Source organism: Numida meleagris, chromosome 1, assembly GCF_002078875.1.
Source record: "Numida meleagris isolate 19003 breed g44 Domestic line chromosome 1, NumMel1.0, whole genome shotgun sequence".
In the NCBI taxonomy this organism is placed as follows: domain Eukaryota; kingdom Metazoa; phylum Chordata; class Aves; order Galliformes; family Numididae; genus Numida; species Numida meleagris.
In genome coordinates, this window is record NC_034409.1 from 7,203,705 (window position 1) to 7,231,445 (window position 27,741).

A 27,741-nucleotide genomic window follows, 5' to 3' on the forward strand; every position below is an offset into this window, starting at 1 on the left:
CTCGGTTGGGATGGTAAATGTTCATTGGAATCCGATTGTGACCTAAATAGAGTATTTTACCTACAGTGAATTGTTAGTCCAGGTGCAAAATGTTGATCAGTTCCACCCATTCTCCGTCCCTCTGTTTTGCACTATGGAAACTGTGAACCCAGAAGCTCTTTTCCAAAATCAAGACCCAGCCTTCCTTCCCATTCTACAGAAATACACCAAACATTGGAAAGGGCATTACAAAAAATCAAAGGAATATAATAGTTTTATTTCCTCTAAGCAAAGCCTTTTATTTATTCATGAAAAGATGGCTAATATGTTCCCTCTGATAGTCTTTTATCAGGCTTTGGGTATTGTAATAGCTGACTAGTCACTTCTGTTGCCTGTTGTCCTGGCTCGTTTTTAAATCAATGACACAATTCTTTACCTTTCACAGAGCGACTCTAGTTTCCTTACCAGCCTTTGTGAGAAACTTCATCAAAGGGCTTTCAAAGTCCAAGGAAGCCATTGTTGACTAGTCTTCTTTCAACCCATTATTGTATTGGTGATGAAAGAGTTCAGGTAGGCTGGGGAAAGGATATCATATTCCCCACAAGATGCTGTTTGAGTTACAAGCACTTATTTCCCATAGGGTCCCCTACAGAATGGTTCCAAAGGCGCCCACAGTCAGAGCTGCTCCCTGCTCCCGCTTAGACCTGCAATAATACACATTGCAACTTGTAGTCCTGAAATTACCCTCCTGGGTAGAGCCAAAAGTCCTTTCTTGAGAGGATATAATTAACAATGTTTTGATTCTCTCTCCCTTCTTCCCAGGAGATCTGGACTCAGGCCTTTACATCTTTGCCTCGGTGTCCTCCAGCCCTTGTGAAAACGATGTGAGTTTTGGCCTTAATAACAAGCCATGCAAAATCCACATAATTGACCCCTTTTCTGAAAATAATTCAAAGCTTTCTCTTTAATCTCTGAATATGCATGTGTGAAAGGAATGCCCTCATTTCAATGGAACCCTGTTGCATTCAGCAGAATTCTTACTATCATACAAAAAGAATAACTAGGGAATAGTAAGAAATGGAGGAGTTTTCCTCCCAGATGGCCTACTTTTTCATTATGTGTGATTCTGTGAAAAGGAGCTCAATCTCTTTTATTTCTGTGCAAGGAACCCGTGGCATGACGGACATTTCATAATCCCCGTATCCAGTCAGGGTGACTGGATCTCATGTGCAGATTCACAGGCTACTGTGGAACTCTGGGGCTTGAGTGAGTGGTCTGAAGCTGACTGGTAGCACCACTCAGGATGGGAATGCTTCTAGGCCTATGCTCCAGTACAGAGAGGCACCCCAAACAGGTCTCAGGGGTGAAAGCTGGATCCTTAACCAAAGGATCTGGAAACTGCTTATCAAGAACTGGGATATATTAAGGCACTTCTGCTTTGACGCAAGGCATAAGCTGTCAACATGACCATTTTCACCTCTCTATCATTTGATTTGACTAATGCTGCCTGGCCAAGTTCAGAGCTAAACTCTAATGACTGCTGAGTCCAGTTCAAAGTCCACTTGTGTGCGGTCCTCTGCATACTGTTTTACCTTAATCTAACCCAGAGCATTTGCAAATCTGGTCACTCCTTTCATCCCCTTGCAGGAAGAATGCGATAATTCATTTTAGAGGTCCTCCCTTCTGTTTTCTGTTAAAATCTGGGGACATCTACAAGCATTGCCTCCACAACCCATTTCCAGGAATGGTATCACCATGGGAATACTGTACAATAGGGAACTCACAGTATGCGGCACTGTGAATAAAAGAAGATTGCTGCATTTTAAATAGGAAGGAGATGAGGGTTTGCTATAAAAAATTTTAGATGGAGTTTCAAGGCTTGCCTATTCACATACAGCTCCTGCAAAATAAATAAATAAATAAATAAATAAATAAATAAAACCACCAACAAACAACAACTTGAGAATCCTCTGGGAATCCTAGAATCACAGATTGGCTTAGGTTGGGAGGGACCTTAAAGATCAACTTGTTCCAACCCCTCTGCCGTGGAATCCAATCATAAGGCATAGACTGGCAGGTGAGTCTTTCAACCAGTAGGGGCAAAATGGCAGTTCTAAGTTTTCACTGCTAATTTTTCCCACTTTAGACAGCAGTGCTTCACCAAAACCTTTCTTCTCTTTTCCCTTAACATTTCTTCCTCACTGAGACATCACAGAATTGTAGAATTGTAGAAACATTTGAGTTGGAAGGGATCTTTGAAGGTCATCTAGTCCAACTCCCCCGCAATTAACAGAGACATCTACAGTTAGATCAACTTCCTTCCAAGCACTGGACTATGTCTTACCCACCGCTTTCTCACACTGCTCTGTTCATCATCCCTCTCCTATCAATCTGCCTAAAACACTCCCTTTATTCATTCATTTACAAAGCACCATGGTTCTTATTCTTTTATCTGCCAACAGGACTGAGAAAAATGATGTTGAAAACAGATTGCATAATACCTGTGGTTAAAACTCATCTCATCTCCTTCCAGAAAGAAACATCCACATCTCCATCCTTTGGAGCCAGTTAGCCCCTGCACTTGCTGCAAGACAGTTTCTCCAAGTCAATAGTACTCACATGTTTATTCAAAATCAATAGCGCTTATTACAGCTTCTGCAATTGTGCTTCACTATCTCCTTCACCTAGTTAACTCACAGCCTTCCTGGCAGACTCTGAGCTCACTGTGAAGTCTTGGAGCTGCGAGATTGAGAAAAAGAGATCATAAAGTCAGCCGGAAATTGAGACCTGCTGACAGGGGATGTCACATCTGACGGGTTGCCAAGAATTCCCTTGCCTGCTTCTCATTCCCCTCTCTCAGGCACACATGGCCAGATGAGACAGCCACAATCTTTGAAATCTCTGCGTTTTGCTCAGTTTCTTCCTTCCCTACTGCAGAACAGAGTGATAACTCATACTCAGTGCTGGGGTTAAGGCAAGGATCAGCCAGTGGAAGATCAGCTTGGAAAAAAAGCCCCACGTAACAGGGCGTAATGTTTTTACACCTTAATGCTGCCCCTGCTGAAGCAGATGGCAGGCTCCCATTGACTTTAATGAGGCCATAAAAAGCCCATTGTGTGCATGCAATATGTAACAGCTACTCTTCTCTCACAGCCCACATGCCGCGAGTGCTGCTTTCCCTTTTGTTGTTTCCACGTGCCAAGCAAGACCCCACCAACCCCCTGCAGAAACCAGCCATCCCCTGCATAAAGCCGAGCGAGAGCAGTCTGCATTCACATTTTGCTAAGACACCATGGCCAGGCAAAAATCCCACCACTAAGGGCAGTTTTCTGAAAACATCAGCCCAGTCTGAGGGATGAGAAGTGCAGTGAACACTAGGAATTTTAACAGAAGGGTTGAGAATAAAATGCAGACTTCATTATGCAGCTGTAGAAATTTCTGTGCATCCATATTTTAAAGGTTCTGTGTTATTCTGATGGCTTCATCACAAAAACCAGAGAAGGAGAGAGACAAGAGGTGATCAAAAGTGCAGAAGGTCTCTCACGGAATGCAAGAAAGTGAATAGAGAATTACGGGATTGGAAAAGTGGAGAAGAGCTGAAGATAAATGTCTTTTAAATCATAAATAGTACAGCGAAGAGGAATAGAAGAAGAGTACTGATTTGTTTCTCATCGTTTAGGAACTAGTAGGTGTGCAGCGATGTCATCAAACATTAGTTTAAAATGGACCTAAGAGAGAACTTCTCATATAGAAGTACATCATTAAACAGGAATCTATTGCCCAAAGATGCCGAGGAGTCTGAGGTAAAAATGATTCAGAAGGAAACAGATAATTTTAGAGTGGTTTTAGCTCTTTCATGGCTATTAAACACAAGGGTCCAAGCACAACTTTTGACTTAGGAATCAACTTACTCATTGCTGAGAAGCAGAATGATACACATTCCCTATTCTTCTCTCTATATCCATTAGTGGAGACCAAATACTGGGCTAGATGACTATTTGTCCCATGGCTGTGGGGTGCCTTGTGCACCTACATACACTGCAGGCCCTGTCCTATAGAGGCAGCACAGCTGCAAAGCACAGTTCTCCATGATGAAATAATAAAGTCTGGAATAAGAAGGCAGCTTTTGTGTCACAGTCCCTTACAGCAGCTGAGGACTTGGCTCATCGATAGCTCATGGCATTAACTGCTCTCTATGGAAGTTTCCAGTGAAGACCACTGTAACAGGTGTGTGCAAAATGCAGGAATATATACGCACATATGTAACCTTTCAGACTTTGATTCTCATTTTTCCGCTGATTAACTTAAAAATCAGGGGCTATTTATAACACTGCAGTCTATAACTGTCAGCTTTGTGACAAATCACCCACCCAGTGCCTTGTCAACGATGTGGAAAATAGTGGCCACGTAAACAGACCAAATGAAGTGGAAGTTAGAGTGTACGATGGTGTCAGATTGTGGCCTTTGATCTCTAAAGGCCAGAGGTCAAATTTGTCTGGACTGAGAAGAAAAATGGCTCGGCCTGGTGCATGGGGAGTGAGGAAGCAGCAGCTCTGCTCAGGAGAGGTGCAGAAGTTGTAGAGTTAAAGCCTGGGGCACATATGAGGTTTTGGGCTGGGACTGATGGAGGCCGCAGTCAGGGAAGAGTCACTGGTGGTGCTACAGGAGTACGTGATCAGGAGAAAGTTCTATTAAGAAATCTGAATCTCCACAATAAGACATACCAGACTTCAAAGAGAATCATGGGGAAAGGTGCTTCTCTATATGGCATGTTTCAGAGACTGGGTACCAGCACCCAGGATGACACCCAGGTGTACTGTGGTGCACTGCACAGGGAGCACTCTCAGGCTGAGTCCCTTCACTACTGCTTCACCTATGATTTCATATATAACAAAATGCCTTTGATTACTGGGAAGAAATAAGTTATTTTCAGACTAACAACAGCACTGGGTCCCCACCCAGGGGACCATTCCTCTTATTTATTTTTATTGACCCACTCTGCTTTTCCCATTTGATTTACAATTTAACAATTGCCTCTAACTGCACATTTAACAGTTTTTCTTGGCTGCTTTCAGTGCATGAAACTTAAATATTGGGACAAGAAATACATTAAAAGCCATTGCAGTTTTAACCCCTGGCAAGCCTGTGGTGTTGTTTTTGTTTCTTTCTTTTTTTTTTTTTCTGCAGATCTACCTGACTTCAATCATAATATTTTCAACTACATTACCTCTTGTATTTGATAAAAATACATTTGCACTTGCTGTATAGAGAAAAGAGAGACACCCACCCCTGCCACTGCTGGTATGAACGGCAGAGCTGCCACTGCTGCTCTGGAACATCAACCAGTGATTGTATTCTGCACTGGATGAAGCATCAGGGGGGCAAAGGACCCCACCGCTCCCCAATTTTGAACTCCCGAGGGATACTCCGAAAACCCATTGTTCTGTTGGAGTAGCCAAATGAAAAAAAAATAAGGTATGTTTTTGGTTGCCAGACTCTGTGGGGGTAAAGCGCTTGTCCTCCTGCTTGACAGCAGGCCACCTGTTCTGCTACAGGCAGTGAATAATCAGCTCCGCACGATGTGCATTCACCGTCTGAGATTAATTCTTATGCAGTCACGTGTGCTCGGACCCAGCAATCGGGTACAGCTGCCTCCTCACCTAGGCTGTCATCGCTACTTATCAGGTAGGAGGTTCACAGCTTCTGATGACGGCCCAGGGGGTCCCAGCAAACTGTGCTTTCAGAGATGCTGAAGTTGATCTACAGCGCCGACATGGAGCGGTGTGAAACCATCTGGCTCAACAGATGCAGCGGAGCGGAAAGAAACACCTCGTGTCACCAGGGACCTTACAGTTTATCCCAAGTAAGGACCTGCCTTTCTCATGGGACACAGACCAATCTGGCAGACCCTCAGCCCTACAGCCCGCTGTTGGCAGTGGTGGGAAGAGCTGCCCCCCTACTCAGTCCTTGTGCAGAGTAGCACAAAGTGGTGACACAAATGACAGCTCTGACACAAAAGGATGAGCACAGCTACCCTACAATTTCTACCTTCTTCACCTCATCCAAAAAAAATAAAAGGGACAGTCATTGTTTAGCTCTGCAGAAAATTAATATGCTCTGAGAATACCTCAGACATCCAAGAGAGAGCTTACCCAAGTCCAACCTGAAGGTGGGAATTAGGCTTACTCTGTAAAAATAGTCATTAAAGGAAGAATTTCTCCCACCTGAACTCAGACACGCTGAAGCCAGATGGCTAATTTTAAGCTAGTCACCCTAGACTGGGCTTCCCTCTAGCCACAGGTGTCCAGAGGCAACTTGTCTGATCACAGATGTCAATTTTGGGTTGAGATGAATGACCTGTTAGAGTAGCCTTCTACTTTTCTTCACCTGTAAGAAGAGACTAAGGTGATTAGCCCAGAATTAGATGTCTACTTTCTAGGTGTCCTAAACTGGGACAGAAAAGTCACCCCGTGTCCTTATGGGTAGGGATGAACTGCTGGGGCCAACACTCATGGGACACAACCAAAGCAGGTGGTGACAACAAGCGGATGACTGAAGGGAAGAGCTGACGTGCTCCGTGCCCTGATTAAGATGAAGAGGAGTCAGACCTGGAGTGATGTTATCTATCTGCAGTGTAACAAGAAATGCTTTAAAGACATTTCAGGGGAAATGGGTAAATATGAAGGACTTGTGCCAAGGGAGGTTCAGGCTGGATGTTAGGAAATACTATTTTTCCGAGAGGTCAGGCACTGGAATGGGCTGCTCAGGGAGGTGGTGGAGTTACCGACCCTGGAGGTGTTCAAGGAATGTTCAGATGTTGTGTTGAGAGACATGGTTTAATGAGAACTATTGGTGAGAGGTGGACAGTTGGACTGGATGAACTTGTAAGTCTTTTCCAACCTAGCTAATTCTATGATTCTATGATTCTATGATACTTCATTACGTTGGAGCAGTATAATGAAATTCACTGTCATTACTAAATTTCTCTTTAGTATATTGTGTTTTATTTAGAAATAAATACGCATATTTATGCATCCAAAGAGCAACAAGAGCCATCTCACCATCACGGACAGTCCCCTGGTGACTGACAATGGCTGACATATGAAGAATAGTAGCAGTAGCTACTATAATATAATAGTAGCATTTCCAGAAAGCACCATCCAACTGGCAAGCTCTTCAAAATGCAAGATGAGAGAAGAAACCCACCCTAACATCCACCATGGGAAAGGGCTTGCGACAGCCACAGAGCCGCATCTTAAGTCAAAGTAAACCAGGGCTCACAGGAGTTCATTCATCTACACTTTCCCAATCAATTGCTTAAGTGAGATTATCACAAGAATGATGAATTGGATCACTTAATCCAGTTGGATGGCAGCTTAAGTGGATGGGTAAACAAGGGGAGCTGGGATTCTGTTGGCCTTTACTGACCCAGAATAGCAACTGATCAAGGCAGCATCTTTCAGTGCTGCTCTTGATCTGCTACTCAGGATTGACACTGTTAACACAATGCTTATGAGTGCCACTAAAGCTGTGTGTAAATTCAGGAAATGTATTTGCCATCAGAAGGCCAAGAGCTAGAAAAATAAGTGTTAGTTATTTCTTCCTTATTTTGCACCTTTAGGAACAAATAAATTATTCCTCATTCAGAAGATAGCAACAAAGAGAAAGCAAGATGAGGCTTGAATACCTGTTCAGCTGCTCCTGAGCAAGACAGAAGACACCGTTTTGAATGCAAGACAAATTTGTGTCCACAAGGATTGCACCACTGGATTTTGGAGGGTAGGGCAGCACACCTGAGCTACACTTAATGAGGGTGCTCTGATAGCACAAGATATGCACAGCAGCCAGTCCGTCATGTGCAAAGCGCAGTCATTTCTGCCTGCTGATATTTGGTATTAATCAGCACACTGTCGTAATTAAAATTTAACACCTGAATTAGAAAGATTTTGATCATTAATGATTGCACGCAATGCCACACTCAGCATGAACTACCAGATAAGCATTTCCATTTTGTGTACGCAAATACTGTAGCTGGAAAAGGTAGTGTTTAAGAATTTTTCCTTTTAATTGAAGTAATTCCACTCTTCTGCCCTGTTAAGACCAACAAGCATTTTATCCTCTTTTCTAAAAAAAAAAAAAAAAAAAAAGATGATCACAGTGAAATAAAAACATGAGTGTGTTAATATAATATATGCAATTCATTATGGTCTGATGAATGATTAGAAGTGACATTCAACTCTGCCCTCTTACTAAGTTTTATTAAATTAATGCTTGAGCTGGCAAATGGAGGAGGGTTGAGATCTAGAGCTCTATATCTGTGTACTGAGTAAGCGGACATCAAAGGACTTCTCAAGTAGGCTGTGGGTAAGGATTTTGTTTTGGGAGGGCAAGAACAAATCTTCCTTCAAAAGCCAAAAGAAAGGCAGGGAAAGAATATGCATTTGCTGACACCAAACATTTAACTGCTGCAGCCAGAAAATCCAAACAGAGCCAAAAAAGAGAAAAGAGGAAATAGCAGAAATGAATAGCAAATGTCCACGTTTGTTGCATAATCATCACATATATGTGCATATAAATATACAAATACATATTCAAATGCACTTAGCTTACAGATGTTTTCAAAACTTAAAAAAAATAAATAACAGGTTTTTATGCGCTGGCAAAAACCTATATTTTCAGATAATTAAGCCTGATTGCTTTCACAACTGCCTGTTAATAGACTTTCTTTACTTATCAGGGGTCATTTAACATTTGCAGTGCACAAAACATTACCCCAGATCATCAAGCCACTTTCCGCGAACAAGTCTGCTTAAATAGATGACGCTGTGGGTCTGCGTTGAACCACTCCACGGCTCACGCTGCCTGGCACCAACGGCACAATTTACCCAGCAGTTTCCACCTTGAATGCCTTGAACCTCTTTATGGGTGCCTTGAGCTGTCCTGATGCCCATGTGAGGATCCTTCATTTCTGAGGAATTCAAAGATTAGCCAAGGCTGTTGTCCCAGATCCTTACAGAAGGAACCATGACTGCAGTGTCCTCAGGTAACACGGGCAGAGCCACTTGGTGAAATCAAATCTAGGATCTTTCTACAGATTTTGTAGTGAGGTGGGGCTTGGTCTCTTCTACCAGGTAATAGTGATAGGATGAGAAGGAATGGCCTCAAGCTGTGTGTGGGGGAGTTCAGGTTGAGTATTAGGAATAATTTCTTCTCCAAAAGAGTGGAGAGCCATTGGAACAGGCTGCCCAGGGAGGGGGTGGAGTCAGCATCCCTGGAGGCGCTCAAGAAACATGTAGATGTGGAACTGAAGGATGTGAATTAGTGGACATGGTGGGGATGAGTTGATGGTTGGACTAGATGATCTCAGTGGTCTTTTCCAACCTTAATGATGCTATGATTCTATGACTATGATTCTATGTAAGTTTTGTCTCCACATCAGCCCCAGTGGAGGGTGATTCCTTCCAAAGCAATGTCACCCTTCAGAGTTTGAAGCTGTTCAGAGGAAGCAGCAACTAATATGGTCTCTGCCGAGCAGATCCAAAGTCCATGGACCTCAGAGGCCACCCACGGAAGATTTGAAAGAGAGAATTTTTGACTACTGGTAGAACAGATGCTGTCTCAAACATGAGGATTAGCAGAAATTCCTCATGGTGATGTGGGGCCAGAACTGTGCTCAAATCCATGGGGATGACGTGCTGGGTAGGGGCTGTACTTTGTGCCATCTGAGCAGCAGACGTTCGCAAGGACAGACAGCCTGCACGCGTTAGGAAATGGCCACTTTGTGTAACTGTTTCTTCACAGTGTACTGTGGGAGAGACCATGAAGGTGTGTGATTCCACAAAGAATCTCCCTTGTGAACAGGTGAATAGCAGTAATTAAATAACTTCAGGCTGTTTCTTGGGGGAAAAAAAAAAAAGAAATAACATGCTGACAGACGTGTGAGTGCAACAGTTTGCTTCCTCTCCCACAACCACACTCTTCTCTAATATTCATGCAACACTGGCTGCAGCAACGTGTGAACTTCATGTTGTTTGGTGGTTTTGTCTGAAAATTGCACAAAATTAAGTCTGTTTTCTGAAATCAACTTGTGTCTTAAGTACCTTAATTTGCCAGCTCTGCTCAGCTCTGTGGTTTGATTGCACTTGTCAAGTGGAGATCAAAAGTGTCAGAGGAATATTAGAAAGAGGTAATGCTTGACTCTAAGGGAGTGCTGTTAAATGAGTAAAAGATGGAGAGGAAGGAGACCAAACTGCAGTCATTTCATGCTATTTGAGAGCTGCCACCTTTCATCTGCAGATCCTACAGCATTTTGTATTTTTTTCTGAAAGCATCAGAAAATACAAGGTTCACTTTTATAGGCAGAAACGTCTCTCTCTTGCAAGGAAAACAATGAAAATTGATGCATAAATAGAAAACAAAACGAAAACAACCGGAAGGTGGCAAGAAAGGAGACCAAACCCTCTCCAAACTAACCCAGTGAAACTTTATATGTGGAGTTTGGCAGCTTGAAATACGTGATAGCAAAATTAAAATGCCAGCTTGGAATTCTGTGAAAATGTGGGATTAATAGCAAATTAAACTTTTCAAGCATTTCTTACACAGATATTTAAGAAAGTTTGAGTGTTTACTTACTGCAGCTAAAATGCCAAAGTCTGAGAGCCAAACCAGCTGATGAAAACTTTAAAGTCTGGTTTAATGTATGCAAAACCAAAACCAAGGAAACACAATCACATTTTATTTAAAAACATGCACACGACACTCTTTGGTGAATAAAATAAGCTCAGTGCAAATTGCTTACGTTTGCCACTACAACACTGAATTTGTGTGTTGGTCTCTGATCCCTCATTCTTATAGAAGACCGTCAGTTCTGGAATCTCATCCTGGATACTTGCAGATGTTTCTAGTGTTTTTGAATATCGACATCTCTGGTGTTTCCCCCCAAACCACTCAGGAGCCCACAGTCCCAGAATGGCTGTATTTCCCTCCCCTAAAAGACAGGTAGCAATTAAAGTGTCATTAAGCTTCAGAGCTAAATCTCTTTGAGTTAAAGGGGTCAGACTGCCTATTCCATGATACCGCGTCTCTCCAGATGCCGTAACACATGAGATCAACTCCCATTCAGAAGGTTTTCTTCACAAGGAAACAGACATGGCATCTTTTAAAGGAAGATAATTCTGAGAGAACTGATGAGGTCACTGAAGAAATACTGACACAGTGCATTAGCAAGGGCCAGCCTGATCTGACCTCTGCTGTACCACTGGATATTGTGGGATTGCTTTAAATATCGACCGTCCTTCAGGGTGCGGGAGGTCATGCGTATGTGAGTGGTTTGTGGATGACTGATGCCTGTTGATTTTTGGGGCTGCATGGATCACTTGTAGTGAAAGGCACCACATGTGATTAAAAGTAACTCCTGGGTAACTCAGGATTGCTAAGGGGTAAAAGGTTATTCAGCCTGACTGAGACTGTCTACGTGCATTCACATGATTTGTGAAGGCAACTGGGTTTGAGAGGCAGAGCACAACAACAGCAAGGGCAACTTTAAATTGCCCTGATTACACTCCTCAGAGTGTGTCTACATGTTAGTTAGAAAAGCAAACATGCAGTAGTAGGTCTTCCTCTTTTCTTTTTTTCTGGAAAATCACTTGGGCTTGTTTAGCTTGGAAAAGAGAAGGCTCTGGGGAGACCTCATTGTGGCTTTCCAGTACTTGAAGGGAGCTTACAAACAGTAGGGGATTGACATTTTACATGATCTGATAGTGATAGGACAAGGAGGAATGGCTTTAAACTAAAAGAGGAGATATTTAGGTTAGATGTTAGGAAGAAATTCTTCACTCAGAGGGTGGTGAGGCATTGGTATATGTTGCCCATAGAAGCTGAATGTGCATCATCCCTGGAGGAGCTCAAGACTAGATTGGATGAGGCCCTGGGCAGCCTGATCTGGTGGGGGCAGCCCAGCTCAGGGCAGGGAGTTGGAACTGGATGGACTTTAGGGTCCTTTCCAACCTAAGCAATTCTATGATGCTATGATTCTATGATCTCTCAAAATCATCTTGAAGGACCTTAAAGAGAATTGTACAGAGGTGCCAAGACCTACACCAATGTCTGGAGGGCAGCCAGTATGTAAGAAGGGTCTTCAACACCAACTGTTTCACTAAGATTTGCTGCTGTTGTGCCACACTGTTTGCTAGGGAAACATGGCTAAAGACATTAAGCACATTGATTCCACCATAAATTCCATTATTTGTGTAACAGAGTGACATTATGAAATGGTTTAAGTACAAGACCATTTTTGCCTTGTGCAGAGAAAAGAATCCCAGCTCTTCCAAGTTGAGAAACAGATGCAATAATAAAAGGCAACATAAAGACTCCTCAGGGCTATGGTGACGGTCTCAAGCTTTGCTGAAGTTCAAGGTGCATTTGGACAATGCTCTCAGACATAGGATTTGAATTTTGAGTGGTTTTGTATGGAGTCGGAAGTTGAATTCGGTTATCCTTAGTCATGATTCTGTGATCCATGTGGATCGATTCTAACGTGGGACAGCCTATGAATCTACGATTTTCACCTATGAATCTACAGATCAGCCTAAGAGTTGCACAAGAGGTTTTCATGAGCTCAGTATGGCAGAACCCCAGATTTATAGGGTGGAAATTGTTAAAATCATTTTTTACTGCATTTCCTCTGCTACATTTTCCCCCAGTTATTACCAAAGTGGTGCACAATTGCTCCCTTTCCCTACTTTATATAACATTTAATGTGGTCAAGGACTTTCCAAAGGCCTCAGAGGTTGGATTAGACAATCAGGTCTGAACATCAACAGATGGAAGTATTCTTGATTGGTGACCAGGAAAGAAAAATGCCAAATTCAGTACCTGAAGAACTAGGGGAAGGATGGGCTGGTGAACCGGGATTCAGGCTAGAATATGTGGTAGTGTAAAACCTGTGGAGTTGAGAGCTTTCCTGTGCCCTACCCAGCTGTGATAGTTCCATATGGTCTGTTATGGAACAGAGTAGCATAAACAGAGTGTGGGTTACATACAGTACAAATCAGACATTTTCCTTGGTGAAAGCAGTAAGGAATTGCACTTATTTTTGACACATCAGCTGGGCCCTTCGTCTCCATGGCTCTTTTATTTTTTCTTAACCTCAGCTCTTGTTGAAGTGGGATTGAAGTTCCCAACCTTTGATCTTGAAGAATAAGGTTTCAAATGTGACCTTCCAAAAAATCTGAGGAAAAAAATAAGCAAAACAAGACAAAGAAAAAAAACAACCAAAACCTTTTTAGAAACCTTTTTAGTTATATGTTTTTTAAACTGATATCATTAGGGAAGGAGGGAAGGAAAGTGACTCATGATTTTGAGTGTATGGAGTTGGTACTCCATTATAGCACAAACTTTAAATCAAACCTTTCTCATATGGTAGTTCATCTGTCTGCAAGTGGAAGTACAGTCATTGTAGATGCAGTGTTAGACTCTGTATGAACCTTGGTAGAAACACAACTTGAACGCAATTGAGATCTGCAGAAAAAGAACAAAGTGGTAATTCAGAGGAAAAATTCAATTTCACTCTGATCGTGGTCCACATCTGACCCCAGGTGTCAAACAGGCTGTGTAACAAAACCCACAATTCAGTGGGCTGTCTATACCCAGAAGGGGCCCATGGTGGAGAGAGATGGAAAAATTAATTCTGTCTGCCTCTAAGAAAGAGGGTAATGCCACTGACTTAGTCGTAGCAGAGGAAGGGTCATCACTTATGTCTCTCTGCACGCTGTCTAACCGGTGCACTTTAGGGCAGGAATCACAGATGTGAATGGATCAAGACCTTTCCTGCATCTTTTCTAAGAACAGATAAACAAATATGCAGCTCCTGTATATCCTGTCCAACTTAGATCATACCTATTTTCTTATCATAAATTCCTGCTTTCTTGTGGTTTTTAATGGAAATGGATTAGGTGCACTTTCCCAGGCTGGATGGCTGAGCCCAGCACTGGGATATGAGAGCTTGGTGCCTCCATAGAATCATTAAGGTTGGAAAAGACCACTAAGATCTTCTAGTCCAACCATCAACCCATCACGATCAAGCCCACTAACCATGTCGCTACATGGGGACACCTGACCACAGATGGGATTTTGGTGGAGCTTTGAGCACATCACTTGTAACCTCATCACTGGTAACTGGATTCATGTCCCAGCAAGGGTTCCTGCCAAGAAGCCCAAACAGCAAACTGCTCAAAGGAAAACCATGCATTTAATGCAGGGAAAGGCGGTTCACATCTCCCCCTGGAGACATCCAAAGACACCTACCTTTCAAATGATCATTAAAAGGATGTTCGGCCCTCCTTCCCAGGATGAGGTTGCTAGGCACTTAAATTATAGATACAAATTGGGAGCTTAAATTAGGCAGGCTCAGTCCCACACCTGGTACTTATATATTATGAATCAGCCTTTCATTACATGTTCACATATGTTTTTTTCTCCCTGGAGGACTGCTGCTTCATCTAAGACACAGGATGGTCGATCGCTGAGGATGAATTGAAGCTGAGTAATCTGGAAGGGTGATGCTGCTGGACTACTGAGCCTGGGAAGTCCACAGAGAGTGTGCCAGAGAGGCACGTGGAGAAAGAAAAATATTGTTTAAGTTCAACATGAGTGAAGGGAGTTATATACAGAGCTGAAGAAAGGCTGCTCTATCTTACAAAAGTTCAGAACCTGGATTTTTTCCATCCTGGCACAGAATGGAGACACAGGTTCCCGAAAGTGTTGCCATCAGGTAGTTCAAACACTCCTTCCTTTTCACTTGGCCACTTCAGTTTTAAACTCTGCTAGAAATGGCAAAAAATTCCAAGCAAATTTAAAAAAAAATCAGTTCACAAAGGAAAATAAAATATTCAACGAAAAATTTCACAAATGCCTGCTTCAGTTATTTACATTTTTTTCCCCAGATGTCTAAATCTGTTCCCATAAACCTTTTCCACAACAACCTCCATTTTCATAGAATCACAGAATATCCTGAGTTAGAAGAGACCCATAAGGATCATTGAGTCCAACTCCTTTCAGCTAAGCACCATCACCCCAACTATGACACACACAGCCAGTGACGTTAAGTATTCCTGTTGAACATCCTGGGGACACCTGGACGCTGCCTCTACATCTCCCTGCGTGGCATTGGGCACTTCACTTCTTGCTTTCCTCTTTCTCCAGGCTGAAATCAAGAGCAAAGCCAGGAATTTGTTCTGGCATAATACTGGGCACAGGAATCTATTTTAGTAATGCTTTGCATATATATCATGTTGTACAATGCTTTGAAAAATCAAGTTCTAGGTGTTGCCAATAATGTAGCTAAATAGAGTGGACAATTTGACCTTAAACTCTCTTGTACTGCAACTCCTCATCTGTAAAATGGTGGTAACAGCATCTTCCCTTCCATGGAGATGTATTTGAATAGTACTCAGTAACAGTGTGAAGCATTTTATACATAGTTTTGCTTGGGTTTTTTTGCTTACAATTCATATTTGATTGTTCAGTGTCAGTCAAACAACAAAGTATAAAAGTTTTTCTAAGTAAGTGACATTTTTCTACATTCAAATGAGAAACAAACTGGCAAGGAAATTACATGATCCTAATTATGCTTTATGCATATAAATCAGCTGTGAAATCATTTGAAACTCTTGTGTGTTTGGGATCTTTGTCAATGAGGCAGAATAATTATCAACAAGCCTCCATTAAGCCTCACTTTAAAAAGATCTCATTATTAAAAATGAAAACAATTCTGCACTTCAAAGTCAAAATGACTCCCCAGCGGACTGGGCAGATATTAAGGCTTGTAAGCATCAATGTGCATATCTCAAAAAATTAAACTATAATTATTTTGTGTTTAAAATAGGAATTCCCCCCTTTACCTTTTATCAAGGCAAGAAATTGCTGTGACCTAGAAACAAAGTTAAGCTTGGTCAAGTGAGACACAGCGCACAAATAGCCAGTATAAATGCAATGCCAATAAACATAAAACAAGCGTTGATGCAATTCTCAATAATGTCTATTTACAATAAGCACAGAATATTTTATCTTCCCAAGTAGCACACCATGCACAGATCAAGCGACAAAAGTTATCAATTTAACTCTTCGATCTGCTTCAGTGAGCACCAATAATAGATCTTGAAAGACAGATTGAGAAAAGCTTGGTACAGAACATCAGCAATGAAATGTTAAATTAAAAGTTCCCATGAACAGATTCTGAACATAAATAATTACCACAGCTCTTCTCAACCCAGAATTGCAACACATTTTTTGAAGGAGGTAAATAACCGCCTCCTGATTTTAAGCTTATTGAAGCAAGCTTGTAGGGGTGAAGCTCAGAGGGACATGGTTAGTGGGCATGGTATGGTGGTGATGAGTTGACAGTTGGACTAGATGGCCTTAGTGGTCTTTTCAAATCTTGATGGTTTCATGATTCTATGATAATAAGGTCAGAAAGCAGAAGACTCTGCTGCTCGCCTGTTGCTGTATGGGTGCTGTCCTTAATAGACATTTTGGGGTGAAACATCCTCACACTTACCCTATAAATTGCCCATCAGAATGAGGAGGCACTTCAAGAGCTGCCCCTACAGACACCTGACGGAGGCAGCGAGACACCAGGCAGAAGCCTGCATGTGTTAATCTGTTTCCTCCTAACTTTCTGAAATCCATCACTCATTTCACGGACAAGCACTGGAACCTCTTAAAGAGCAATACAGCCATCACAGGGCTGCAGGTGCAGGATGGGCAGGGCCTGAGCGTGCTCCTGGTTCGCAGAGCCCTGTGGGGAACTGCCAGTGTCACAGCTCCCTCTGTGGGCTCATCATCAGGCTGGTTACCAACATCCTCCCTTGGCAGATCCAGCACACTTTCCAAACACAAACCAAACTGTGTGCATGGTGTGGCAGCCTCCCCAGACACACCTTAGGATGGAAGTGGTGTTCTTACACCAAGCAGCTGCAGACACAACTTGCAGGAACTGGCTGATGGTTAGAAGGGAGATTGTGGCACCACGTCTCTTTTTTTCTATGAGATTTTTGCATGGTTCTGACAGTAAGAATGCCCCCGCTTGCCCACAGTGGAGGTGTTACACAAAACTGTATGCTTTCTACAGAAAATAAGGTGATGGTGGAAAAAAAGAGGCAGTTATAAATAGGTATTTGAAGTCAAATACAGGTGCATATAGACACTTCCTTGTAGACAAATTCCACCTCGTATTCCTCGTCCGCCTTCTCACGTTCACTTAAGGGTGGGTTAAAGCAGTGTTTCATCCAGAGACAGCAGCTGTGGATATGGATGGGGAGGTTTCTTATACAGAGACTTTGTGCTATATAAATCACTGCTGAACTGAGGCTGTTCCAGCACTGCTCTGCTGCTCTGCCAAACTCAGCAGTCCTCATGCTCCTGCTATGACAGATATTGGAACTTAGATTGGGTATAAGAAAGAAGTTTTTTACAATAAGAGTGGTGAGGCTCTGGAACAGGTTGCCCAGAGAGGTGGTGGATGCCCCGTCCCTGGAGACATTCAGGGTCAGGCTGGATGGGGCTCTGAGCACCTGATCTAGCTGTAGGTGTCCCTGTTCATTGCAGGGGACTTGGACTAGATGGCCTTTAAGGGTCCCTTCCTACCCAAATGATTCTATGATTCTCTGATCAGTTCTCTCCCACTCTCCCATGGCAGGATTGTATCTTTGTTGTAATGACCAAGCAATGCCTGTTAACACACGATCTTCATGCCTGCACTCTGGCAGCAGGCTAGAAGGGTATAAATCATTGTCTGTAATGAACAGGTTGTGGCCAGTCTGGAAAGTCACTCCATGAATTTTAACCCTAGGGAGCTGGTGTAAGCTCTGACACTGCCCTTCTTGCAGGCAGCTCAAGGTAGTGGTGCCCCTCAGTTGTGCCAGGCACATCCCTCCTCCTGGGCAGAGGAATGGGTAAAAAAGAAGCTTTAATCAATATGGAGAACATGCATCATGAAATTATTGTGTTCCTCTATAAATAGTTCCTAAGGGATGGGCAAGTGAATATACCAGCCACTATGGCCCTGAACTCCACGGTGGGAGATGGACACATTGCCAAGCCAAAGGAACCAGATCCAGCATTTAAACCCTATCTTTTAAACCCTATATTTTAAACCCTAACAGCTGTAGCCTCTTTTTTTTTTAAATGTTGTTTTATGTGCATCAGAGGAACCTGGGCCAGTCCCATTCAGTCTCTCTGGATCCCACTGTCATCCACTTGTGCAGAGAGGCACGTGGAGCAGATATGCTGGCAGCTCTGTCACTGGCTTGTAAGCCCATGCCTGTGACACATGCCAGCCCCTGAGCCAGCAAAACACACCAAAGGGATTCAATACACCTCTACAATGGCCTCATGTCCCAGGCAGCCTCACCTGATGTAAGGAGCCAGGTCTTTGGAGGACACAGATGTGGGATCACACTCTCAGCTACTGTGCTATAACAGCCCTTCCTTCAAAGCTCATCCCATATGAAACCCCCATTCAGTTAATCTTTAAAGACTTTAAGTTTGGAGGCATCTTAACACTCCCACTGCAAAGGTCTTACCGCTTTGGCAGCTGCAGCAATCACATTTTAAGCACTTAATTTCATTACTGAAACTAGCCCAAGGGTCTTCTGACTGCGCTCTCCGCCTTGCAAAAATTGATCTGAGATCTTCCTTCCTATCTTGAAGTCAATGTAATAGAGATTTGAAACAACCAGGTTCAGCCTATTAAGAAGCATTAATGCTCTTTGAGGATGAAAGTTCCATTACTTTAACATCTCACAGCTGAAAAAATTCCCTTGTAGCTGTTTATTGACCTGTAAACATGTGGTATAAATGCATCCTTGACATGAAGAAAACAGTGAGGCAGGTATGACATTTCTCCCTGAGGCAGCCACCACAGCTTAAAATATCTTATCTGCAGGAAAAGCAGCTACAGCAACCTAATCACTGCTTAATTTACTTATAGCCAGCCAAAAAAAGACCACTCAGCAGCTGCACTTGGCACTCTATCCCTAACGTCTGCCCAGCGAGGGCTGCAATTGATCATCAGGTGCGCTAACTATTGCACAACTAAGGAGGGAGTAATTGGGTTGCACGGTCATTTCTGTCAAGTTGGAATTGTTTTCTAATCAAGAAACCCTGTGCTAAAGAAAGCATTTGGGAAAACAAAAAATCCCTCACCACCACCAGCAAAAAAAAAAAAAAGGCCTTCCAAAGGCGATAATGTTTCTTTTGGTCCTGAATTAACCTGCAGTCTAACACAACATATGAGCCCTGACATGAATGCAGAGATTATATTGATTAGCCAGATTGAAAAGGGTAATAGGAAGCGGGAAATTAACATTCAGACAGTAGTTAAAGCAGAGAGCTGGAGGAGAAAGTAGAGATGAGGAGATGCACTCCCTCTCCCTGACATATCCCTCTTCTAATTACATTTAGCTAATCCATTCAATTAACATTGATGAATTTTATGATGAAAAGCATAATGAATCCATTAAACACAAAACAAGTATTGGCATAAACCCTTTTCACCCCAGGAAGTGAATTATATCAGGAGGTCTACAGCAATTTACTAATAAAGTGATCTAATGATGAAAAGAAGCCATTCATTTTGTGGCCAGTTAAGACTCAGCCTCGTGGCGGCGGGATCCTCCAGACTCAATGCTGATGCTAAGGGACTCGCTCCTCTCCTAAACCGCAGTGACTGGCAGTGAAATTGGGCCATGGGAACACATCCCTCCCTGCTACCTGATAGAAGCATTGCGCCGACTTTGCCGGCATTCCTCATACCCTGCCAGACTCTTCTATAAAAAGCCGATTTGTTAAGCAGTTACTCACTGCTTTATAATTCATAGACTCTCCCGAAAGTTTTAACGTTCTCCCTATGAAAGCAGTGAGGGGGAAGTATGGATGGAGACAACTACTTACGAGCCACAAATATGCCGCTATAACACCGTCTCCTCTTGCGATGTGCGCGCTACATTTCTATCATGCGCTCACTAAATTTATATGTCATGCATTCCCTTAACAAGACTATTCATACAACTATGATAAATAGGGCCATAATCTGCAGCGATTTCAATCCTTCTGTATGCCAGCAGGAGTCTCTTAGCAACGGTTGCTAGGGGCAACACCAGCATCCCGCATCTTTTGTCGGATTCAATGGCAACCAAGCTTCCAGGCTTACGGTGGAGTCTCCAGCTATGCCCTGGAGAGCACAAAGCCTCCCTTCCCCCTCCCACCAACCTGTGCTATGGAGAGAGACACTGCACGGCGCGTAAGACTCAGCAATTATTAAAAATTATCAATTCAGCACAATCCAAACATGGACACAATGTGTATCCCGTCTTCTGTCACACGAAAGGGCTGTTCACTTGTTTTGTGAGAACCCAGCAGCCCTGCCCTCTCCCCAGCCTGCTTAACATTCACAACATTGTCTTTAAAGTGGGATAGGGAACCTCCATTGAGCGGGACAAAGAAAGCAAGAAACCCCTTTACTGGTTCCCTGAGGAGATGTGTCACCAAGGCACTCCCAGCACCACATGCAATGTGTGTGCCTGCAAAGTACAGCCACAATCTTAACGTTCCTCTAGTTTTTTATCCTGGTGATAGCCTCATGTCATCTCCTAATTGCTTAGCTTCCCCTGCAAGAGGAGTTGTTACATTTGATCTTTTTTTACAGGATGCTGTGATTTCCAGCCCTTCTCAACCAGACTCTCCAGATCATACAGTGTTCCTTAATGGTCTTCTGGATTAAAGGAGAAAAGGAAAATCTGGTAAAAACTCTCTGAAAAAATGATGGGGGCCCTATGCAAATCAAATCAAGTTGTATTGAGCAATGCTACCTTTAATGATGACATCTCTGATATGGGCTGAGAAGGGTACTGGGCTGCTTCTTCCTCGGGGAATATATGAATTTTTCATCCCAAATCAATTACTGAGTTTCTCTTCTCACTGCTGTCCTTACGGCTGTCAGACACCTCAGCCTAAAACCCTCATTCTTAGGCCATTGACACCTCAGTCTTAAAAAAAAAAAAACAACTGAAAATAAATTTACCTCTATTCTGAAATTTGGCATCAAAAGGGATTACCCTGGAATCACGTCATATTTTGATCAACGGCAAACTTCTCTTCTTTAAAAAATAATTCCAGCACTTTTCACATACCTTTTCCTCATTTGCATTTAAATTACTTCATTAGGTGGCATGCCATTTTCACTGTGTTCTATTTGTCTTCTAGGAATAATTTCTCCCCTTTCCCTTTTAAACTTGCAAAATTTGCAAGTTTAACCCAAGGCCCACATTGGAGCAATACTGAGATTCCAGCCGAAAAGAGTAAGATGACTTAAAATGTGGGTGACACTGTCTTCCCTGTAAGCAGCCACACAGCTGTCAGATCAGTAGAGGAGATGAAATATTATTTGCCATAATACTTTGGCACCAGCAGTTGATTCATGGGTCCTATGTCAGACACAGATTTGAATTTCCTTGTTTATCCTACGGTTGAATCATGATTGTCTTGTTGCTCCCTCCCATGAGAGCCAGTCAGGTATTTCAAGCTTATATTATATTTGCTGGACCAGGGCTCATTCTGTTCAGCTTGAAATTAGCATTGCTCGCGCAGCTTCTGTACGTCTCAGCCTCATAGTCCTGATCAGACCTTCAGGATACAGCAGGGAGCCTGAAAGCTCCTCTTCACAGCTTTCAGAGGCTTTTAGGTGAGGAATATTCTTAATTCTTCTTATTTTACGGTTCTGTAATGTAGAGGTTATAGCCTAACTCTGAGCCAGGCACTTGACCCCCTTCTGAGAGGTGATGAAAGGAGTGAGATCCAGCAACCTTTGAGTGAGCAGAGTGTAAAGGGAGCTGGGGGGCCTTTCCAAGATGCAGGTGACAATATTTAGATCTTTACAGATGAGAGGAAGTAAGTGCAGGACTATAAAGTAGAAAATAACAATTAAATCCTTATCTATACCACAACCTTATACAACCATCTTGCGGTTAGCCACACTTCTTGTTGGAACTTTGAGGTCCCATCTCACCCAAGTCATTCTATGATTCCCATTTGGAAAATGGGATAGTCCATCTCTTCTCCCAGAGTTCACCTTGCCTTTACAAATTGCAGCTCTTTGGGAAGTGGATTGTGCTTTGGACACGTTTGCCCAGTACCCAGCCCTGCAGACTGCCCTTGGGAAGGATTTGGCATGATGCTCCAACAGAGCCTGGGGCTGAGCCCACCCCTCACAGTAACACAGCCCTTGTGCAAATCGGGGTGAGAAATTATCTGAGAAAAAACAACAGCTTGCTTCAGCGGGGTACTTCCGACACAAACGTCAGTGTGGAGGTGATGGGAACAGCAAAAGCAGCCTATTAACCCCTTGTTCCCTGAATGTTATGAGCAGCTGAAGGGAGCAGGGGAAGACACTGTCTTCAATTCTGAGAAATGAGGATCATACAGGGTGCTCACAGATGGGTTCTGCCCTTATTGCAAAGCATTTCAAGTCCTGGGGAAGTAATGGGATGGAAAGACGTAATAAAAAGAATGAGAAGAGAGAAAAGAGAAACAGAAAGGAAAAAGTTGGAGAAACAAAGACTGTGCTTAACACAATGACACTGTGGGATTCAGATGTAATAATGGCAAAGGAGCACAGTACTGAAGTCCAGGGCAAAAGGTTCAGGTTGGATATTACGAAACATTTCTTCTCAGAAGGAGTGGTGAGGCACTGGAACAGGCTGCCCAGGGGGGTGGTGAAGTCGCCATCCCTGGAGGTGTTCAAGTAAAGGACAGATGAGAGCCCACTGAGAGATGTGGTTAGTGGGCATGGTGGGGATGGGTTGATGGTTGGACTAGATGATCTTAGTGGTCTTTTCCAACCTTAATGATTCTATGAATCTGTGAAAAGAGCCCACTTAACCAGCTTTATAAAGAGATGTCCTGTCTCAGGTGGACAAATCCGTTTCACCAGTTTACCAGAATCCTGCCTCTAGACATAATGGGATCCTTGGTATTTCACATACCCTAGTAGTTAAACATTCATACAAATTGAATTCTACTGTGAGAGTATTTTTTACTAAGTATGGATAAATTTGAGAAGGCAACAGGTGATATAGTATAGTACACTTTACACTTACTGAAACCCCCAGGGCTCATTGGTACCACCTCTTTGCTACCTTTAATGTGGAAGATCTTTCCAGAAGGCCATGTGTGCTCCCAGCTGTGTTTAACTTCTTGCATTTGACATGACAAAGTAGCCTTCAGGAAACCACTGCCTGTAGGTTTGCATTATCTGTAGAACAGACACAATTTCTTTTGTGACTGGAACTAATGCAATCTGCAAGAAAATCAATGCAGGTTCACAGGGAAATAACCAGACAGTGCAGAGACATGGCTTGCTAACACTGAAAGATGCTCAATAGCCATGCTTTGATCTTGCTTCCTCCACATTACAGTTAAGCCTTCCAGACTATCAGGAGTGTATCACACAGCTTCCAAACATATCAATCTTGCACTCATTGTTACTGCCGCTGCTGCTGTTTGCATTATGAAGACTGATTTGATTATTCAATGCTGGAGCCAGAAGTGAATATTCTATGTTCATTTGGATTATCAACATGAAAAAAAAAAAATCCTGGCAGAATTACAGACTAATTATTTTAACTTATTGTTTTGTCCTGTTTTGTTCTATTTATGTATCTGTTTTTCCTTACAAAGATGCTGGCTCTACTTACTGCACACCTCTGTTCCAAGATTCATTAAAGCATCTCTTCCTTTGTACAAATCAGAATTTCTTTCAAGGCATCATGCTTGTGCGTGAGTCTTAAGAGGTGCACTTTCCCAGGCTGGATGGCTGAGCCCAGCACTGGGATAGGAGAGCTTGGTGCCTTCACAGAATCATTAAGGTTGGAAAAGACAACTAAGACCATCTAGTCCAACTGCCAACTCATTACCACCATGCCCAATAACCACATCCCGCAGTGCCACAATGAAGAAACAAGCAACAAACATTTTGTACAAAAGGATACATGCAGGTCAGAAGTATTTTTTGCCATGTATCACCATGAAGATATACATTATTAAGGGTGTCTGACTTTCCCAGCTTCGAAAACCCTTTCTAATTTGTTCAGGAAACTGAGCAAGTTGGAAAAGTTCTCGATTTTCTCGGGTTTAATGGCTTGTCCTCTCTCCCCCTAAATTCAGGCAAAAGTTAGAGCTGTTGATAAGAGTGAGGTGGGAAGGAAGTGGGTGGTTTATGGTGAAGTCATTTTTCAATATTCCTAGTAATGTGCAAAGTTTTAGCACCTTCAGACCATGCAGTGACTTGAAATGTTTGAGGCATGGTCTCTGCACCATAACCACGCTATGGGGTTTTGCTACTCCGAGGAAACCTGTTAACTCAGTTCAACTTTATAACTTGGCAAAAAAATAAAAAAATAAAAATAATTTGTAAACTATGATGATCTAAATCCTTGGCCCCAGATAGCCTGCTTGAACTTATAAAATTAAAATTAAAATTCACCAGATTATAAACTTACTGACTTCCTAGAGCATTAAATCGTATTTCCTTCTGCTTGGAATGGTTCCTCTTGTAGTGTTTGCTCCTGCGTGATCCCAGTGACAGGGATGTAATGATAGCAGGGCAAGTACAAGAAACAGGGGAGACAAAGCCCAGCAGGAGAAGACAACATGGAGTTGGCGGAAAGAGGGGATGTGTCTAGGAGAAAGCAGAGAGGGCTCTGGTCACCTGAGGACCCTGGAGAACGTCTGGAAACACTGAAGAAAAGGTTTGGAGGATAAAAATATGTCTAGCTGGACAAAGAATATCAGTAAGGGCACAACAGGAGGAGAAAACTGAGATGCAATTAGATGGTTACTGATGGAGAGCAAGGAGAAGGGAATAAGGGTCAGTGAGGCAGGGCTGAGAATCAGTGAGGAGGAGTGGGAGCACACAGTGGTGGAACAGTGATAGCAGGGGACAGCTGCACAGTGAGGTGCTCTGCTGCAGTTGCACAAGGAAGTCTGAAGCATTTCTTGACTTCCAAATGCGTGAAATGTGTGACTGTGATACTTAATATCGCTCTTCCCCCCCCCCTTTTTTTTTTTAATTACAGTATTAAAAGCCAAAGAACAAAAGAGTTTCTTCAGGCAAGAGTGAAATCTCTTGAAGAAACCTCCCAGGGTTTGTTGCAGGAAGCTGTATTTAATACTGTGATTACTGATGTGCAACGGTGGGTCAACAGCAGAACAAGACTCAGCGTACATTGTATATGGCACAGAGGGCTTGCTGCCATACACAATCACGAATCACGCAGCATATCTGACATCAGGGACTGCTACTGGCAACAACCTCACAGCAGACTTTTAGAGATGTGGATATATCCTGTTATCAACTAAGCCCAAAGCTGGTTGGGTTTATCCTCTTTGGTGCCTGCTATGAAGGTGCTGAGCCCTTGTCCTGCCACAGGAGGTGACACGCTGATTGACTGTCTTTAGAAGGTCTGAGAACTACGGTGAAGACAAGGCAGATGATCACTGTAATGACATACAACAGAAAGAGTAGGCTTTTTCTCCAGTTGGAACAGCAGTTGAAAGAGCAGATTGTAAGATAAAATAAGACAAGGACTGGGGTCCAACAGACCTCAGCATGGTAGTCTGCTCCCAGCTGTAGGCTGTATAAACATGATATAACAAGTTCCCTACCAGCTCATCGTGCACCCAGGCTTGATACGGGCATGAGTGAGCAGTCTGCATGCAGACACCTTCTGGAGCCTTTCTGGCTTTGGGCACAAAGCATGACCATGGACAGAGTGATGTACTGAGGGCATTCTAGTTCCCAAAACAGGATTTGGGAGCTAGACAAAGATTATTCATTGCTGGTTATGGATTTCAAGTCTGAGAACATTAACTAAGTGGTACAGATTTTCCCAGGAGTGCAGAAATTCCAGAGTCTGATCTGAATCCCAAATCGGATACATTTACTCTCACACTGAGGAAACTTCAAACTAAATACAGAGGAAAGATAATATCAGCAATATCAGTTGCATGAATATCTACCAGACCTCTACAGGAAGGATTCATGGTCTCCGAAAGATCCCACAACATTATTACTCTCAGTATAAAACTGGTCAGCTCTGAGCTAGACAAGTTGTCAACTGAGTTTGTAGTCACACTTCTCCCAGCCATGACCATGAGCTCCAACCAGCAACATCTGATTTGGTACAAAAGGAAACAAGAATGGATTATAGTTCTGACCCAAGGAAAAGACAAGCTGATACACGAATGCAAATCAAATCCCAAAGCTCAACACACAAACAGATAGAGGAGCAAGCAGACACAGATGTCTTTTAGTGAAAATAGCTGTAGCAGCAACAGTTGAAGGAAATCCATTTCAAAAGCTAAAACTGCTGCCTGAAAAGGGGTTCCAGCCACTAACCTGGGAGTCTTATCTGAGGAAAGGAATGGAAAACCCTTTGCCACTGGAGGCTTAGCCTCTACACTGTCTTGTTTGGCAGAGCCTGGATAGGGATGCAGACAGTTTCTGCCATCAGAGGAGTCTCTGACTCCCAGCTGTGTCTGGCTGCTTGGTTCAGGTTGTAAATTCTGTCATGAAACACAGCTGACCTTTAATGAACATGTCTTCTCCATATGCATAGGGTCAATCACAGTGAACACGAACACCCTTCCTGGGTCTGGTTGGTCTCCAGCTATTACAGTAGTAAACGTGATGAACTGCAGCCATAAAAAGCAATTTCATTCTGACTGGTAACCTCACAAAAGGAAAGAAAGTTAAATAAACCAAAGCATGGGCTGCATTATGACATTTTTACATCCTCATTCAGAATCATAGAATTTTTTTTTATGGAGAATCTAATGGTTTTTGTAGGGAAAAACAGCTGCATTTGTATAGTTAGCATTTGCCATCACCATTCTGTGGGATGGAGGTACTGTATGTAATTTCCACTACAACAAAGGAGAGAACTGCATCCTTTCCCCAAGACTGCTGTAACCATTGGCAAACGTTGGTGTCAATCATTTGTTATGTAGCAAGACAGTCAGAGTCCTTTGCCAAAAGAGCTAAAGCCACTCTTGCAGCCTCAGATGACCAGTAACCTCTGCTGGATGAACAGAGTTGCAAAGGATAGGGCTATAATTAATCTTGAAGTTATTTAATGTAATGTATTTAATCTAAAATACATTAGAGGAGTCTGTTGCCATGGCTCAGAGCACATAATGTCATGAACATCCATCCAATGGGAGTGTATTAGAACAGAGCCCTGTGGAAGCAGTTCAGTTTTCAGAAAACTTGGAACAAACTGAACGTCAAACATGTTATTTGTTATTTTCCTTTCTTTGTAGATTTTTAATCATCAAGAGAATACAATATATCTCTTTGATCATCTTGAAGAACTCACTTAACATAAATCGTATTATCCTGAAGCTTTTTGATTTACCAGGAAAGACTGTAACAATATCCAGTGGCTGAAAGCTGAGGTTTGCAGAACTTTCATACAGAGATGTATATTTTTAACAAGAAGAATAGTTCATTATTGGAATAATTTATCTGAGGATAATCTGTTGTGGATTATTCATCAGCTATACCCTTTAAATAATATCAGATTTTTCTGAAGGATTGGACACTTCAGTGTCCAACGTCTGGAGTAAAGACAGGCCCTCAGATCTAATTTGCACTGGCTATGCTCAAGTTATTTCCTATGACCTAAGTCTTTTCGCTGCAGATGGTGT

General features: G+C 42.7%; 3 long non-coding RNA genes across 3 annotated transcripts; 2 read left to right on the forward strand and 1 right to left on the reverse strand.

Annotated features, from left to right (window-relative positions):
* LOC110392639 lies at positions 5,167–7,994 on the forward strand. Its single transcript, XR_002434527.1, has 3 exons — positions 5,167–5,454; positions 5,535–5,842; positions 7,601–7,994. It is a non-coding gene; the product is annotated as an uncharacterized LOC110392639 (long non-coding RNA).
* LOC110392638 lies at positions 13,022–20,018 on the reverse strand. Its single transcript, XR_002434526.1, has 3 exons — positions 19,930–20,018; positions 13,387–13,497; positions 13,022–13,207 (listed from the first exon to the last, which is right to left on the reverse strand). It is a non-coding gene; the product is annotated as an uncharacterized LOC110392638 (long non-coding RNA).
* On the forward strand, positions 20,136–27,195 carry LOC110392637. The gene is made up of 3 exons (XR_002434525.1): positions 20,136–20,278; positions 20,684–20,777; positions 25,110–27,195. It is a non-coding gene; the product is annotated as an uncharacterized LOC110392637 (long non-coding RNA).